Consider the following 17,199-nt stretch of genomic DNA (forward strand, 5'->3'; position numbering starts at 1 on the left):
TATATTTCAATTAAATTATCTCTCGTTCTTCGAAACTCCAGCCAGTAGAGTTCTAATCTGTTTAGCCTTTGCTCATAAGACAATCCCTGCATGTCAGCAACAAAAACAAAGTTGCTGGAAAAGCCCAGCAGGTCTGGCAGCATTTGTGGAGGAGAAAATGGAGTTAATATTTCAGGTCTGGTGACCGGTCATCCGCAGTTCTTTTGGCCCTCCATGTCAGGGTTCATCTTTGTGAACCTTCTGTGAGCTGCGTCCAATGAAGTGATATATTTCCTTAAAGAAGGGGACCAAAACTGCTCCAGTACGCCAGACATGGTCTCACCAGCACCTTGTACAGTAGCAGTAAGATTTCCCTACTCTTGTACTGTAACCCCCTTGGGATAAGGGCCAACATTCCATTCGCCTTCCTCATTACCTGCTGCACCTGTGTCCTAGCTTTCTACATTCCATGTATAAGTCCTTCTGAGTCCCTTTATGTTGCAGCTTTCTGCAGTTCTTCTCCATTTAAATAATATTCTGTTCTTTTGTTCATCTTCCAAAATGAACAACTTCACATTTCCCAGATGATATTCCATTTCTCAATTTTTTGCCCATCAGGCACAATTAATATATCCTCTGCTCTTTCTCCATCAGCAATTTCCCAGCTTCTTTTCCGATAATATCCTTCCAGGAGAGAGTTTGGATAGACAATGGCATTTGCATCACTGAATTCCTCACCATAAACATCCTGGCAGTTACCAATGACCAGAAGCTAAACTAGATCTACTCTATAAACATTCTGGTTACCAGAGCAGGTCAGAGGCAAGAAATCCGGCAGTGAGTAACTCACCTTCTGACTTCCAACAGTCTGTCCATAAGACACAAGTCAGGAGGCTGATGAAATACTGCCCACTTGCCTGGATGGTTGCAGCTTGAACAACACTCAAGAAGCTCAATACCATCCAAAACAAAGCAACCCACTTGATTGGCACCACATCCAGCAACATCCACTCCCTTCACCACTGTTGCTCAGTAACAACAATGAGTACTATCTACAAGATGTGCTGCAGAAATTCACCACCAAAGATCCTCATACAGCTCCTTCCAAAGCCACTACCACTTCCATCTGGAAGGACAAGGTCAGCAGATACATGGGAGCACCACCACTCCAAGTTCCCCTCCAAGCCACTCACCATCCTCACTGGGAAATATATCACGTCCCTTCAGTGTAGTTGAATCAAAATCCTGGCACTCCCTACCTCCCCAACAACAGTGCGAGTAATCCCACACCAAACAGATCATGTAGTTCAAGAAGGCAGCTCTCCACCACCTTCTCAAGATTTATTGAAGATGGACAATAAATACTGCGCAGGCAGCCACACGTAAAGGTGACGATTAAAAATAATTCTCTTCAATCAAATGTCTTCACAAAGGCCTTTGTTGGGTCAGCCCTGATTTCCCCAGTTTTAGTTAGAAGTCTAGGTCTACCGCCTCTGTTTGGAGCAATATGTGGGGTAGACATCTCAGCTACTAAATTCCCAACCAGTTCCATTGCACTGCGACCATCCACGTGTCTCGCTTTAGGACGCCGCGGACATCCTCAGCTGAGCTGACAGCTCCCAAAGGAACCGAAAGGAAATCGATCTGGAGAAAGAAGGGGGTGGTAGCGAAGCGAGTGGTAGAGGTGGGGAGAAGCAGACAGAAATCGCCACACGGTGGGGGCAACACGAGGAGAGGATTATAAACGGAGGGGAGATAGAGCTGTCAGGGGTTAAACAGTTCCCTCCTGAGGGTGGGGTTGTGCGTAGGAGGTGGAGACCGTGAAGGGAGTTGTGATTGTAAGGGGTGGGGGCGTCACAGAAAATCTGGCGTGAGGAGGTCCTGATCTCTCTCTCTCTCACACACACACACACAGGCTGGCAGAGAAACACCCACCAGCAACCACCAGCCCCACCCCACCCCACCTTCCGCTGGAGAAAGCCCTGACCCCTAAAGTGACAGGAGACACCGTGATATTAACACGGGGAGGAGGTGGAGGCGAAGGAAATTGACAGACATGAAACTGATCGGCGGGGAGAGCCGAGGCCAGCAGCTGCCGCTTCACAAGGCGGTTAGGAACTGCAGCTCTCCCCCTCAGCCTCCCAGCTCCCAGTAAAGCGACCGGAGAAGGATTTCTATCGTTATCAAAAACAGCATTCTTTTGATTCGGTTTTAATGTTAATAGCATGATCACCCTGGAACTGCCGAACTCGGAATTCGCGCAGAGAGACCTGGCACACTGGAGTTGGGGGTGAGTATCTTTTGTATCTGTTTGTATCTTACTGTGTCTTTGCAACAATGTTTCATTTCCTTTGTTCTTGGTTAATTTGTAACAAATTTTTTTTAAAAAATCATTGGGTTACAATGTATCGAGCTAGCGGATGTAGCGATTTCGAGTCCAGCTGTCGACTGCATGTCTATGTGGTGAAGTGGGGAGTTAATTAAAAGGGTTTGGCAAATGACTATTAGAAATCAAGCGAAAAAGATAAAAACAAACTGAGCATATTGCTGAAGGTTAGGAATGGCATTATATATAATTGCCTAAACAGATGGGCTGTACTTGAATTTAGAGATTGTTTCTCCCCGTGATGTAAACTCTCACTGGACCTTGTTTAGGCCTGGAGTTGCACCTCCCGATTATTTTGCCTTGCACTTTATTTTATCGCTTTTATCAAATTTTTTTCCCCTGACCCCACAAATCTGCTTCTCCAGTTGGCAGCTGTCACGGAGGGAGATTCGCTTCCTTGAAGAAACTGGTCAGAATTTGGGTTAAGAGTTGTGGATGTTTGCCTCGCTGGCCTTGGGCGAGGGATTAGGAGGACCAACGTTCCGGCGCTACATCGCTTATCCTCAGGGAAGCGTGTGTACGTCTGTAAGGCAGGAGAGAAGGAGGGAGTGTTGCTTCTTCCACACCAGGCAGCGCTTGCTTGCATTTATATAGCGCCTTTCACAATTAAGTGTTTCAAAGCACCTCACAGAATTAACTCTCTTTCAATGCGAGAACTGTAAGTCAGTATTGAACCCTCCCTCAAATAACAATGCAACTGTGGCCAGACAATCTGTTTATGTGATATTGAGAGGGAAATAACGGCCAGGGCACCAGGGAGAACTCCGAAATTTCTTCAAAAGCGTATCACCTGGAGGAGCAGGAAGGTAGAGCCTTGGTTTAACATTTCATTCCGGGAGACGATGCAGCACTCGCCCATGGCACTACAGTTGTAGAGGGGCACGTGACTGTGGCACAAGGGAATGTCAGGACGGGGCCAGGAGTGTGGAGGTGGGCATAGGATGTAAATGATGCTTTTCAGGCCCTAAAGTTATTGAACTTGGTAACAAATTCTGAAAGCTGCAAGGTTGTTAAGTAGAAAAGGTACGACACGGTGGCTCAGTGGTTCGCACTGCTGCCTCACAGCGCCAGGGATCTGGGTCTGATTCCAGCCTTGGGCCGCTGTCTGTGCAGAGTTTACGCATTCTCCCTGTGTCTGTAGGGGTTTCCTCTGGGTGCTCTGGTTTCCTCCCACAGTCCAAAGATGTGCAGGCTAGGTGGACTGGCCATGCTAAATTGCCTGTAGTTCCTGGGGATGTTTAGGTTGGGCACATTAGACATGGGGAAATATAGGGTTATGGGTATGGGTGGGGTGCTCTTCGGAGGGGTGGTGCAGACTGTTGGGCTGAATGGCCTGTTTCTGCACTTAGGGATTCGATGAAAATGAGATGCTGTGCTTCCAGGTTGCACTGCAGGAGGCCTGAGACAGAAATGTTAGTCAGAGAACACAGCGGTGTGGTGAAGTGGTAGGCAGCTGGAAGCTTGGGATCATTTTTGAAGACAGGATGTACGTGTGCCTCAAAACGGTCGCCCAGTCTGTACGCTTGGTTGAAATACACATGTGGATCAGAATCCACTGGTGGTAATGTTCAGTTCAGTTGCCACATTGTTGTCCTAGTGGGTTGAAATGGAATCAAGACATGGGGGCGCACCAGGTACTACTACAAGGAGGAAGCACGTGTCCCTGAATAATAACAAGGAGAACTGATGGCCTGGCTGTGAAGCAAAGTAATCTTGTCAGAAAACAGTGAGCGCAAAGCTGGAGGCTGAATTATCTTCACAGTAATCACTCCCACATACTCATTATTTTTAACAGTAATAACTTGTGTTATTTATACAGCAGCGACGCTGAAGTTGGAGCTATCGTTAGAGAATGGGTAGGTTTGCAGGTGTCGTAGGCAATGCTGCTAGTCAATGCAATAGGCAGTCCACTCTGAAAAGATTAATTATCTGATTGAGCCCTACACATAGCTGTCAGTCTAATGCCTGTGTTCCTGGCATTCCTCTGTCTTGGAGGATACATTACTGTAAATAGTTCATAGATCCAGTTAAAGTATCAGAGGAATGGAATTCAAGGGTGTTAATTATCACAAACAAAAATGTATTTGTATGCAGGTGGGTTTTCTCCTAGCATGAAAGCGTGAGACCAACAATATAGAAAAATGAGTAAAGGACAAGAAATGTGTAGGAGCAGGAATGAGGAGGTAGTGTGGTGGCATTGTATCAGAGATAAAAGGAACTGCAGATGCTGGAGAATCTGAGATACTGCAGATGCTGGAGGCCCAAAACGTCAGCTTGCCTGCTCCTAAGATGCTGCTTGGCCTGCTGTGTTCGTCCAGCTCCACACCTTGTGGCGGCATTGTCACTGGTTACTAATCCAAGCAAATGTTTTGGCATCACTGGTTTAAATCCCACCATGGTGGCTAGTTGAACTCAGTTATTGAATCTGGAATGTAAAGTTAGTTGTGGTAATGGTGACTATGAGAATCAATTGTTATTACACCCCATCTAGTTCACAAATGATAGGAAATCTGCCATCCTTACCTGATCTCACCGTTGCAGACTCTTAACTGCCCTCAGTTGGCCTCACAAGCTGATTAGTTCTAGGGATGGGTAACACATGCTAGGTTTGCCAATGATACCCAGGGAAGAATGAAGAAAACAAGGGTGCTATTCAAGTATCCTTCAATCAGAATGCAGCTGATCTGTAACTCAACTCCATTCATCCAACTTTGCTCTATATTTCTTAACATTCTTATGTCATGCACTCCTTACAATTGCAGTCTTGAGAGTTTCAACTGAGCTCCAGCCTCAACAGCCTTTTGGCGAAGAATGGTTCCAAATTACCATTCCCCTTTGAGCGAATCCCTTTCTGATTTGACTCCTGAATTTAGTTTGAAAACTGTACAAAATTATTCCACACTCTCCACATGAGGAACTGCCTGATCTGCATCTAGCCTCACAACACCTTTGCACATTATTAAATGCCTCCTTTAGATTGCCCCTCATGTTTCTAATCACAACAGGGCACACATCAGGTTTATGTAACCCATTCTCATTATTCTGTGCCAGCAGTATACTGATCAACAGGCATTTTACCAAGACCTTGCTGGAGTCCAGAATTAAATGCAGCATTTATATTGCTCTTTTCACAATCTCAGGAGGACGCAAAACATTTTGCAGCCAATAAAGCATTTCTGAGTATTCCTTGTGCATATTTAAGGGTGGGATACGTAGATTTTTGATCAGTATGGGGAATCCAGGATAACAGGGAAAATGCAGGAAAGTGGATGTGAGGAATGTTGGATCAGCCATGACCCTATTGTATGACGGAGCAGGCTCAAGGCACAGAACGGCCTACTCCTGTTCTTATTTCTTATGGTCTTATGGCCTAAATAGTCTTCATTGTGTAATGTAGGAAATTTGACAAGCAATTTACATGCAGTAAGGCCCCATTAAAAAAATAAGAAAATATCTGTTTGTGATGGCAGTCAAGGAATAAATATTGGTCAGAATAAGTCTTCAGAAAGTGTATGGGATCTGTTACTGAAAAGACAACTTAAGGTTTCGTCAGAGAGACAGCTTCTGTCTATGTAGCACTTCTTAGACACTGGCACGAATTTTGTGTTCAAGGTCTCAGGAGTGATGTTTGAACCTACAACCTTTTGATTCAAGGCATGAGTGCCACCCATAGCCAGGACTGATGCAGAATCAGGGCCTTGATTTTATTGGAGCAGGCTGTCTCACAGTAAGTGAATGTACCCTGCTTACATTCACTTTTTAAAATATATTCTCCACAAATTTGTTGGAAGTGAGAGGATATAACGGTGTGGTGGAAGCTATGGGACTGTTGACCCAATGATACCGAGGTCTATTTCCTTTATCAATTAGATGGAAAATTGAGAAGTAAGGAGCTTAGACTGAGACTGAGACGAATTCCTGCCTAATCAGTTGCACAAAGTAAAATCAAGATGTGGGGATGGTGGGGTGGAGAAATGACTAGATTAAGAGACAGAGAAAAAAGAAATTGTAAAGAAAACCTAGAAAAATTACTTTTAAAATTGGTCATTTTGAAAGACTCCCCAGAAAATTCAAATCCTGGGTGAATCAATCTCCACATTTACAATCATTTATCTTTCTGAGCAGGAGAGTTTTGCTGGCAGTAATTAACAATTATCACATTTTTAAAAGGGGACTTGTGTTTTTAATTACTAGACTTAAATTTCTGTGGTGTATTTGATGGGTAATTAATGTTCGCATGCAACAAACTTCAAGAAACTCACGGGGCGGTAGAGTGAGATGCTATTTACATGAAGCTGATGGCTCAGCAGTGCAAATTAACCAATAATTTGTGGTGATTTGCATTTCACAGAGCATCTATTCCTTGCTACAAGTTCCTGACTGATTTGTGCTTAAATTGTGTGTCTTAATCTTAACCTATCATTTCTTGATCCTATTTTCATTCTTCAGATGTCCTTTTCCCCACTCTCACTCAATTGCACAATGCAGTGGGAAAGTTGAGATAAATTCCACCATAAATGTACCACTCAGAACTCTGTCATCTATTGTGCCAAGAGAATAGTTTGTGTGTAATAGCAGCAATCTGTAACCTACGGTTTGCACTTCTGATAGCTGTGCAGAATTAATCAACTCTATCAAGTCTGTAAACGAGAGGTTGGACATTCATTACTATTAACCTTCAGGATGACTTGTTTTTGTTCTTATATCAGCCTACATGACCCATTCACTGAGAGTTGATATTATAAAGATTTCTAAAATTATGAGGGGCATGGATAGTGTGAATGGCCATGGTCTTTTCACCAGTGCAGGGGGTCCAAAAATAGAGGGCATAGATTTAAGGTGAGAGGGAAAGACTTAGAATAGAATAGAATATCGTTTATAGTCACATGTACTCCAGTATCGAAGTACAGAGAAAAGTTTTTACAATGGCTGCCTTTTAATGATACAAGTAGCTAGGTACAAATGTTACAGAGTCAAAAACAATGTTGTTATACAAAAGAGGATTGAACAGTAAGGATTTACATTACACCCTGGTCAGAATATCAAACAGCAGCAGCTCAGCATGTGGCACCAGGCCCAAGTCCAACAACTGACCCACATCACACCAGCCTCCTGTCCGCTCCTCACTGGCACTCAACAACAACAAGGTAAGTTGCGCATTCCTGGGATTCACCTCCCTTGCGCTGCTCCGGCACTTGGGATTCTTCACTCGGTGTCCCCGGGCTCACGGCCCACTCGGTGTCCCCGGGCTCACAGCCCAAGTGCTATATTGGCTCATTCCCCTCCCTGCTCCAGGACACGCAGTTCACACGTGATACCTGCGGGGCAGCTTTTTCACTCAAAGGCTGGTGCATTTATGGAATGAGCTGCCTGAGGAAGTGGTGCAAGTGGGTACAATTACAGCATTTTAAAGGCTCCTGGATGGGTATATGAATAGGAAAAGTTTAGAGGGATATGGGCCACATGCTGGCAAATGGGACTGGATGAATTCAAGGTTTCTGGTCAGCATGGACAAGTTGGACCAAAGCATCTGCTTCATTGCTGTACATCTCTATGACTCCATGACAATAGATCTAATTTGCCTTAGGCAGGATTGGATTAGATTCCCTACAGTGTGGAAACAGCCCTTCGGCCCATCAAGTCCACACCGCCCCTTGAAGCATCCCACCCAGACCCATCCCCCTATAACCCACACATCCCTGAGTACTACAGGCAATTTAGCATAGCCAATCCACCTAGCCTGCACATCTTTGGATTGTGGGAGGAAATCCGAGCACCCAGAGGAAACCCACACAGACATGGGGAGAATGTGCAAACTCTGCACAGACAGTCACCCGAAGCCGGAATTGAACCCGGGTCACTGGTGCTGTGAGGCTGCAGTGCTAACCTCTGAGCCACCGTGCCGCCCCCACTTAATATAGGTCAAATAAATATTTTTAAAATTAAAAATGACCTTTAATTTTTCTGAAAAAAACCCTTTTTATGTGTATATCAGTTTGTGTTTTTATTCAATGTTTGCTGGGAATTTGTTCTTGAATTGGAAAGATTGAAGTTCATCACCAGTGCTAAAGGTGCAAAGAGGTGGTAGTAGGAGGTACATTCCTCAGAACCTCGCTCTTGTCAGTTTATTATCTGTGTGACCATGACTGAAAGTAACATTTGAGGCTTCATAACTCCCTGGGTTAGAGAATCAGCAGCAATTTCAACTCATGATCATAATGCACAGTGGAAGGACAGGTAATGTTGAGGAGGCAGGGAGACTGCAGAAGGACTTAGGCAGGCTTAGAGGGTAGGTAAAGAAGTTGCAGATGGAATACAATGTGGGAAATTTGAGGTTATGCACTCTGGTAAGAAGTTTCGAGGCGCAGGTTATTTTCCAAGCAGGGAAAGGCTCCGGAAATCTGAAGCATGAAGAGACTTAAGAGTCCAAGTTCAGGATTCTCGTAAGATTAACATGCAGGCTTGGTTGGCAGTTACAACGGCAAATCCGATGTTAACATTCATATTAAGATGGCTATAATTCAAGAGCAGATATTGTGAGCAGTTTTGGATCCCATGTCGAAGAAAAGATGTTCTGGCCTTGGAGGGCATTTAGAAGCATGAGGGGGAATCTGATCGAAACTTACAGAATACTGAGAGACTTGGATGGGGTGGGTGTGGAGGAAATGTTTCCATTAGTAGGAGAGACTAAAGTCTTGATGGCACAGCCTCAGAGGGAAGGCATGACCCTTTAGAACTGAGATGAGGAAGAATTTCTTCAGCCAGAGAGTGGTGAATCTGTGGAATTCAGTGTTGCAGAAGGCTGTGGAAGCCAAGTCATTGAGTGTCTTTAAGACAAAGATAGATAGATTCTTGATCAGTAAGGGGATCAAGAGTTACAGGAAGAAGGCAGGAGACTGGGGTTGAGAAATATACCAGCCATCATTGAATGGGGGTGGGGGGGAATGGTCTAATTGTGCCTCCAATATTTTATGGTGTGTGTGTGCGTGCGTGCGCGTGTGCGTGCGCGCGCGCGTGTGCGTGCGTGTGTGAGTGTGTGTCTCTCTCTCTCTCTCTCTCTCTGAGAGAATGTTGGTGGGTGAACATGAGATCAAAACCTTAAAGTTAGGTCATTCCGGGTTGCTATCAGGAAACATATGTTGGATAACACACAACTGGACCTATCTCCTTCAAAAAGATACTGTTGCACTGGGGGTGATTGAAAATTCCAAAGCTGAAAATTATTGAATTTTGGTGGTTATGAAGAAAGCCAGAGCCCTGATGTGGAAATGGAGTTTAAATGTACATCAATCTGGGTACTCTTGACATGGAACTACACCACTGTTCCTTCAAGTGTCATTGAGTCAAAATCCAGGAACTCTCTCCCTAAAAGCACCATTAACACCACATGGGCTGCAGCGGTTTACAAAGGCTGCTCTCCATCACCTCCTCAGTCTTGGAATGGATAATCAATGCTGGCCCTATTCTTTCTAGCACTATGATACATTGCATGTGCAAATTAAGTCATAGTTGAAATGAATGGTGTAAGAGCGGCTGAATAGAATGTGTTGCTACTGTAGCTGGAAAGTGAATGGACACCAAGTAATAGCTAGTTGTGTACGCCTCACCAGGACTGAAGTACGGGAATGATCATGTGAGGAATTGGAGAAGGACCAGATTTGATCTAGATATCACAATGTGACACCATAAGATATAAAACCAAACTAAAAATCTTTCATTTTATATTGCACCTTTTGCAACATTAGGACTTGCACGGTACTCCACAGCCAATTAAAAATCTTTTTAAAGCGTAGCCAGTTTTCAACATAGGATTACCAAAAACAAATTCATGTACAGAAGGTTCTTGTAAAGAACAACATGATAAATGCCATTTCTTGAAAAGTACTGTGGGTGATAAATATTAGCCTGCAGATTGACTGTTCCCTAGATTTTCATCAAAATAGTGCTGGGACTAATTCTACATTCAAGTGAGAAGAGATGTAGGTCTTGTGCAAAAATTGCCAACCCTGACAGCTGCACTGAAGTTTTAGGTTGAATTATATACTCGAGACCCTGGGTTGGATTTGAATGTTCTTTTCAGACGTTGCACCACACCGCTGCGTCCCATACCTCAAAAGAAGGTAGTTTTAATCTTCTTTGCAATGCAAACTTTTCTAGCAGGCTTCCCAACAGCCCATGTTTACATTGTGCTGTGAGCCGTGGGTAACAAACCAACTTACATCCCAAACATAATGCACCCCATTTGTGCAATGATGTTGCGATTGTTGCTTGACCCACACTGGACTACATTCTCAGACTCACAGATAAGCCACACATTGGATAACAATGGGGAGGTGATGGCCTAGTCACATTATTGTTGGACTGTTAATCCAGAGACCCAGGCAAGGTTCTGGGGACCTGGATTGGAATCCTGCAATGGCAATGGTGGAATTTGAATTCAATTAAAAGAAGATCTGAAATAGAGAGTCCAATGATGACCATACATCTGTTGTCGACTGTCGGAAAAACTCATCTGGTTCATTAAAGTCCTTTAGGGACACAAGCTGCCATCCTTACTTGGTCTGGCCTGCATGTGACCCCAGACGTGCAGCGATGTAGTTGACTCTTAACTGCCCTCTGCGCAATTAGGATGGGCAGTAAATACAGGTTCAGCCAGCAACGCTCTCATCCCATGGATGAATAAAAGACAACTTATTTTGACTGTTTCCTTTCCCTTCTTTCTTCAATGGGGATTGAAGCTTTGTTGCAATGTTATCGGTCAAGTTACCTGTTATGCCACTTAATCCAATAGTGGACTAATGATGTAAATAAATCTTGGTCTAAGTCTTACCATGAAAGTTTGACAACAAATTAATACCATTGAAAGTTTTGAAACAAAAAGATGGAACATAAATAATACTCCCCTTGCAAGTTCCCCTCCAAGCAGTAGACATCCTGACTTGGAAATGTATCACTGAGTCTTCAGTGACACTGGGTCAAAATCCTGGGATTCCATTGTTAAAAGAATGGACTGCAGCCATTCAAGAAGGCAGCTCACCAATACCCTCCCAAGGGTAATTATGGATGGACCATAAATACTGGCCCTTCCAGCAACACCCGCATCCCTGAATAAGTAAACAAAAAGCTGCATTTGGAAAATTGGGGATCAAGATACATTTAATTGTATTTCTGATCAATAAATATATTTTTAAAAATGCATGTAAACTTTGACCTTTTGGCACATTTGTTAGTTTAAAAAAGTTTAGATGATTGTCAGTGTGTGAGAGTATTTTCATTGTGAAAGCTTTACTTCCTTAGATTCTGTCTGGTGGTAGATGTTTGTTCAGTAAATATACATGAGGGAAATTCAGTAAGTACACACATGGGAAGTACATTTACTTGCATTGTGTGCGGCAGTTTCTGCTAAAATTAGTGCATATGACTCGCCAGTAATTTCTATTGGACAGCATTGAATACGGAAATGGCACTGTACTTGGGACTTTCCAGACCCATATGTCTTTGTGGAGCAAAGTTAGAAAAATATTGCTTTTAATTGAATCCAGGCCTGTACTCAATGATGAGGGTTTCTGCATCCTGTCAGAGGAATATCATTTCAAATCATCTCCGGTCTTCTCAACAGATCAAGCCATCTCAGGGAGAGTTTGGAAATTTATGACTGTACTTCATTTCTTCAGATTGCTATGATTCCCAGGTGGCTGCCCTCTGAGACTGAGGAAGGCACAGTTCACCACGCAATCTGGGAAGCTATCTACATCTGGCATTGATTGCTTTCAAATGTGTTTCTGTGCCAATTCCTGTACATAGATGGAAAGGGAAGGATTCAGTCAAATCTAGTACTCTTTGCCTTCATTCTTTTCTCTGTGTATGTAAGTTGCAATCTTGTGTGCGCCATTTGGCAGAAGACTCTATTGAAACCCTCATGTGTACCTTTGTTACTTCTAGTTACTTCTAAGCTGGGCTACATTGATACTCACTCTGGCTAGCTTTACAATGCAGAAACATGAGCTCATCCAAAATTCTGCTGCCTCTATCCCAACTCACACCAAGCCCTGATGCCTTGTCACTTCAGTGCTCACAGTCATACATTGGCTCCCAGTTTGGCAATGCCTGAAAATTTTATAATTCTCATCTTTCTTTTCAAACTCCTGGAAAATATTTGATCACATTCTACTCAGCAATGGTATGTAATGCATATAAATAGCTTTGCTCCACCTTTTCTGTGTGACCTTTCCCAGCCCTGCAACCCTTCAAGATCCTGAAACGTCTCCAATTTGGGACTCTCACCCATCTCAGATTTTATTTGGTTGGCCATTTGTGGCCATGATTTCACATGACTTAAACCCTGGAAATTGGCACTGCAGTTACTTGAACACAAAATCTCAGCTGACACTGCAGCGCCACACTGAGGGAGCGCTGAACTGCATGAAACGTTATCTCCTGTCTAATACGTTCGATCACCCGCCTTCTCTTAAAAGGTCTGGTGTCCTGAGCTCCCTCTATTGCTCATTCCAGTATAAAGTTTTCCACCTCACCATCTTTCCTCCTTTAAATCCAACTCTTTTTTAATCAAACCTATTGCTGGAGGCGTGCTCACATGGTCCCCACACGTCCCCACTATCAGTCGCCCAACAGGGCCATCCTCACGTGTATGTGCCAATCCAGGTTAACTAGGAAATGTATCAGTGATAATGGGAACTGCAGATGCTGGAGAATCCAAGATAATAAAGTGTGAAGCTGGATGAACACAACAGGCCAAGCAGCATCTTAGGAGCACAACAGCTGACGTTTCGGGCCTAGACCCTTCATCAGAGAGGGGGATGGGGAGAGGGTTCTGGAATAAATAGGGAGAGAGGGGGAGGTGGACCGAAGATGGAGAGAAAAGAAGATAGGTGGAGAGGAGAGTATAGGTGGGGAGGCAGGGAGGGGATAGGTCAGTCCAGGGAAGACGGACAGGTCAAGGAGGTGGGATGAGGTTAGTAGGTAGGAAATGGAGGTGCGGCTTGGGGTGGGAGGAGGGGATGGGTGCGAGGAAGAACAGGTTAGGGAGGCAGAGACAGGCTGGGCTGGATTTGGGATGTAGTGGGGGGAGGGGAAGAGCTGGGCTGGTTGTGTGGTGCAGTTCGTCCCCTCTCCCCATTGCACCACACAACCAGCCCAGCTCTTCCCCTCCCCCCACTACATCCCAAATCCAGCCCAGCCTGTCTCTGCCTCCCTAACCTGTTCTTCCTCTCACCCATCCCTTCCTCCCACCCCAAGCCGCACCTCCATTTCCTACCTACTACCTCATCCTGCCTCCTTGACCTGTCTGTCTTCCCTGGACTGACCTATCCCCTCCCTACCTCCCCACCTATACTCTCCTCTCCTCCTATCTTCTTTTCTCTCCATCTTCGGTCCGCCTCCCCCTCTCTCCCTATTTATTCCAGAACCCTCTCCCTATCCCCCTCTCTGATGAAGGGTCTATGCCCGAAACGTCAGCTTTTGTGCTCCTGAGATGTTGCTTGGCCTGCTGTGTTCATCCAGCTTCACACTTTGTTAACGGGGAAATGGTTTGAATTGCTCTTGACTATCAATCAAACCGCCTTTGTCCCCACCCTATCTTTATAAACAGCAAATGAAAGAAATGCACTATCCAGCTGTAATTTCCCTACAACCTTCTCCTGGACTTTACCCACAGGAGTTTCTAACGGATTGATTCTCGTGATTGGCAATCACCAGCCCAAAATGTTGAGCTTTCCTTGTTTGAATCCATTCTACCCTGTTCCAACTCCAGCTGGTTACAGGGTCAGAAATCAGTCCTGAACAATAAAATACACACTGTCGACTCTTGGCCTCTCTTCATAAACAACGGGGATGTTCCAAATGAATGTCATTTCCTGGAAAATATTGAGTAGCATTCTGCTCAGCAATGGTAGGTAATGTATATAAATAGCAAGTACAGCTGCATAAATAAATCTGCTTACATGACCATTCGTTAACAAGAGTGGCAGGTGTGGTAACCACTGAGAGTTTTAATATTAAAGTACCAATCTCAGTCTCTCTGTCCGATCTGTCACTTCCAATTTCCCTCTCTATTTTCTCACTATAACCCTGGGTATCACTATCTACATAAAAATAAAGTCAGAAGTCACATGATGCCAGGTTAGAGTCCAACAGGTTTATCTGAAATCACAAGATTTCGTTGGACTCTAACCTGGCGTCGTCTGACTTCTGACTTTGTTCACCCCAGTCTAACACTGGCACCTCCACATTGTACATAAATATAGTTTGCTATTTTTATATATATTCCTATCTGCATATATAGAGCAGTTTACCTGAATATATATCTCTGCCTGAGCACCTCTCTTGGTCTCTGCTCATGTTTACTCTGCTCACTCTGTCTGTCTCTCTCTCTCTCTCTCTCTCTCTCTCATTTACTGTTTATCTCTGAGGATCTCTACCTGCGTGGTTCTCCCTCTCTACTAATTTTGAGTAGTTATCTGTCAGCATGTGTAAGTGTGTGGTCCTCATTCAGTTATTATTATCTGTGTGGATTCGGGTCTGTCTCTCCTCCAGTCATTCTGCATCTATCTACAAACATAAAAATCGGGAGCAGGAGTAGGCCATTCAGCCCCTTGGATCTATTCAGTCATTTGATACAATCTTGGCTGACCTCACCTCAGCCTCAACTCCACTTTCCTGCCTGTTATCCATAACCCATCAAGCTGTTACTATTTAAATTTCTGTCTGTCTCCTCCTTAAATTTATTCAGTGTTCCAGCAAACACCCCTCACTGTGGTAGTGAATTCGACAGATAATCTCTTTCTCACATTCTGAGCATGTAACTTTATGTTGCCTGCCTGTTTCTAACTCAAGTGGTGTCCTAGATAGCATGATGGGCTGGGCACTCGGCAGCCTTCTTGACTCAGTGTTGTATTCAATAACTTGAGAAGTTGAGCTTTCCCATGTCCTTACCCCAACCCTCACAACCAACCCAATTTATCACATATAGGGGATAACAAGGTGCAGAGCTGGATGAACACAGCAGGCCAAGCAGCATCAGACGAACAGGAAAGCTGACGTTTTGGTCTTTCTGACTTAGGCCCAAATGTCTACTGGGCACAGCTCACGTTAAAAGATTAATGTCTGTGCTGAGGTGAGACAGTTAGAAAATTTAGGATAGCAAATAAAAAACAAAAGAACTGTGGATGCTGTAAATCAAACAAAAATTGCTGGAAAAGCACAGCTGGTCTGGCAGCATCTGTGGAGGGAAGTCAGTGGCCCTTCCTCAGAACTGATGGGAAAATGTCAGTTTTTAAGCAGAAGATAGGGTGCGGGGAGCAAGTAAGGAGTAAACAGCCTGGACCCTTCTTCATTTCTGAAAAAGGGTCCAGCCCCAAAACGTCGGCCTTCCTGCTCCTCTGATGCTGCTTGGCCTGCTGTGTTCACCCAGCTCTGCACCTTGTTATCTCAGATTCTCCAGCATTTGCAGTTCCTACTATCTCTGGTTATCACATAGCCTGCTATTGCACACCACCCATTGTTAGCCGCTAACAGTCCCCTCTAGCAGATATTCACCCTCTCTAGCCAGATTGTTATCAACTCTTTTCTCTGTCTACCTGCTTCCATCTGTCTGGGCTCTATCACCACCTATCGTTTACTCCTTACTTGCTCCCCGCACCCTATCTTCTGCTTAAAAACTGACATTTTCCCATCAGTTCTGAGGAAGGGCCACTGACTTCCCTCCACAGATGCTGCCAGACCAGCTGTGCTTTTCCAGCAATTTTTGTTTCTGATTTACAGCATCCACAGTTCTTTTGTTTTTTATTTGCTATCCTAAATTTTCTAACTGTCTCACCTCAGCACAGACATTAATCTTTTAACGTGAGCTGTGCCTAGTAGACATTTGGGCCTAATCCAGAAAGACCAAAAAGATTTGTACTCTGCAGTATTTTTCATGACATTGGTAACCCTGAAGTGCTTCATACAGCCAACCAAGCTTTTCACCTGGACCATCTGATTCCTCTCTCTCCTTCCTGGACCTCTCTGTCTCCATCTCCGGCAACCACCTGAAAACCAATATCCATTTCAAGCCCACTATCTCCCACAGCTAACTAGAATATGCTTCATCCCAACCACCTTCCTGCAAAAATTCCATCCCCTATTCCCAATTCCTTCGCCTCTGGTGCATCTGCTCCCAGGATGAGGCATTCCACTCCCGAACATCTCAGATGTCCTTGTTTTTCAAGGACCACAGCGTCCCCCAGCCCCCCACCTCAGTGGTCAAGAACATCCTCGACCATGTCTCCCACATTTCCACAACTCACCCCTCACACCCCATCCACACAATAACAGCCAAAACAGAATCCCTCTCGTCCTCACATACCACTCCACCAACCACCGAATCCAACGCATCATCCTCCAACACTTCCGCCATTTGCAATCCAACCCCACCACCAGAGACATTTATCCCTCCTCACCTTTATCTGCTTTTCAGAGGGACTACTCTCTCCATGACTCGTTTGTCACCTCCAGTCTCCCCTCCAGCCCCAACACTGCTGGCACTTATCCCTGCAACCGTAGGAAGTGCTACACCTAGCCCTACACCTCCAATTCACCCCCATCCCAGCTCCCAAGAAGACCTTCCACATCAAGCAGATGTTCAGCTGCACATCCACTAATGTGGTATACTGTATCCGCTGTTTCCGTTGTGACCTCCTTCACATTGGGGAAACCAAGCGGAGGCTTGGGGACCGCTTTGCAGAACACCTCTGCTCAGTTCGCAACAAACAACTGCACCTCCCAGCCGCGAACCATTTTAACTCCCCCCTCCCATTCCTTAGAAACATGTCCATCAT

At 44.7% G+C, this 17,199-nt stretch overlaps 1 protein-coding gene across 1 annotated transcript in view; it reads left to right on the forward strand.

Annotated features, from left to right (window-relative positions):
- The first annotated feature begins 1,643 nt into the window (after nucleotides 1-1,643).
- Nucleotides 1,644-17,199, forward strand: part of LOC125462886 (ETS domain-containing protein Elk-4-like) — a 59,331-nt gene continuing 43,775 nt past the window's right edge. Inside the window, exon 1 of the mRNA XM_048553347.2 lies at nucleotides 1,644-2,269. The gene's annotated coding sequence lies outside the window, so the exon portion shown is untranslated. The remainder of the gene's footprint in view (nucleotides 2,270-17,199) is intronic.

The sequence above is a fragment of the Stegostoma tigrinum genome, chromosome 21 (assembly GCF_030684315.1).
Source record: "Stegostoma tigrinum isolate sSteTig4 chromosome 21, sSteTig4.hap1, whole genome shotgun sequence".
NCBI lineage: Eukaryota > Metazoa > Chordata > Chondrichthyes > Orectolobiformes > Stegostomatidae > Stegostoma > Stegostoma tigrinum.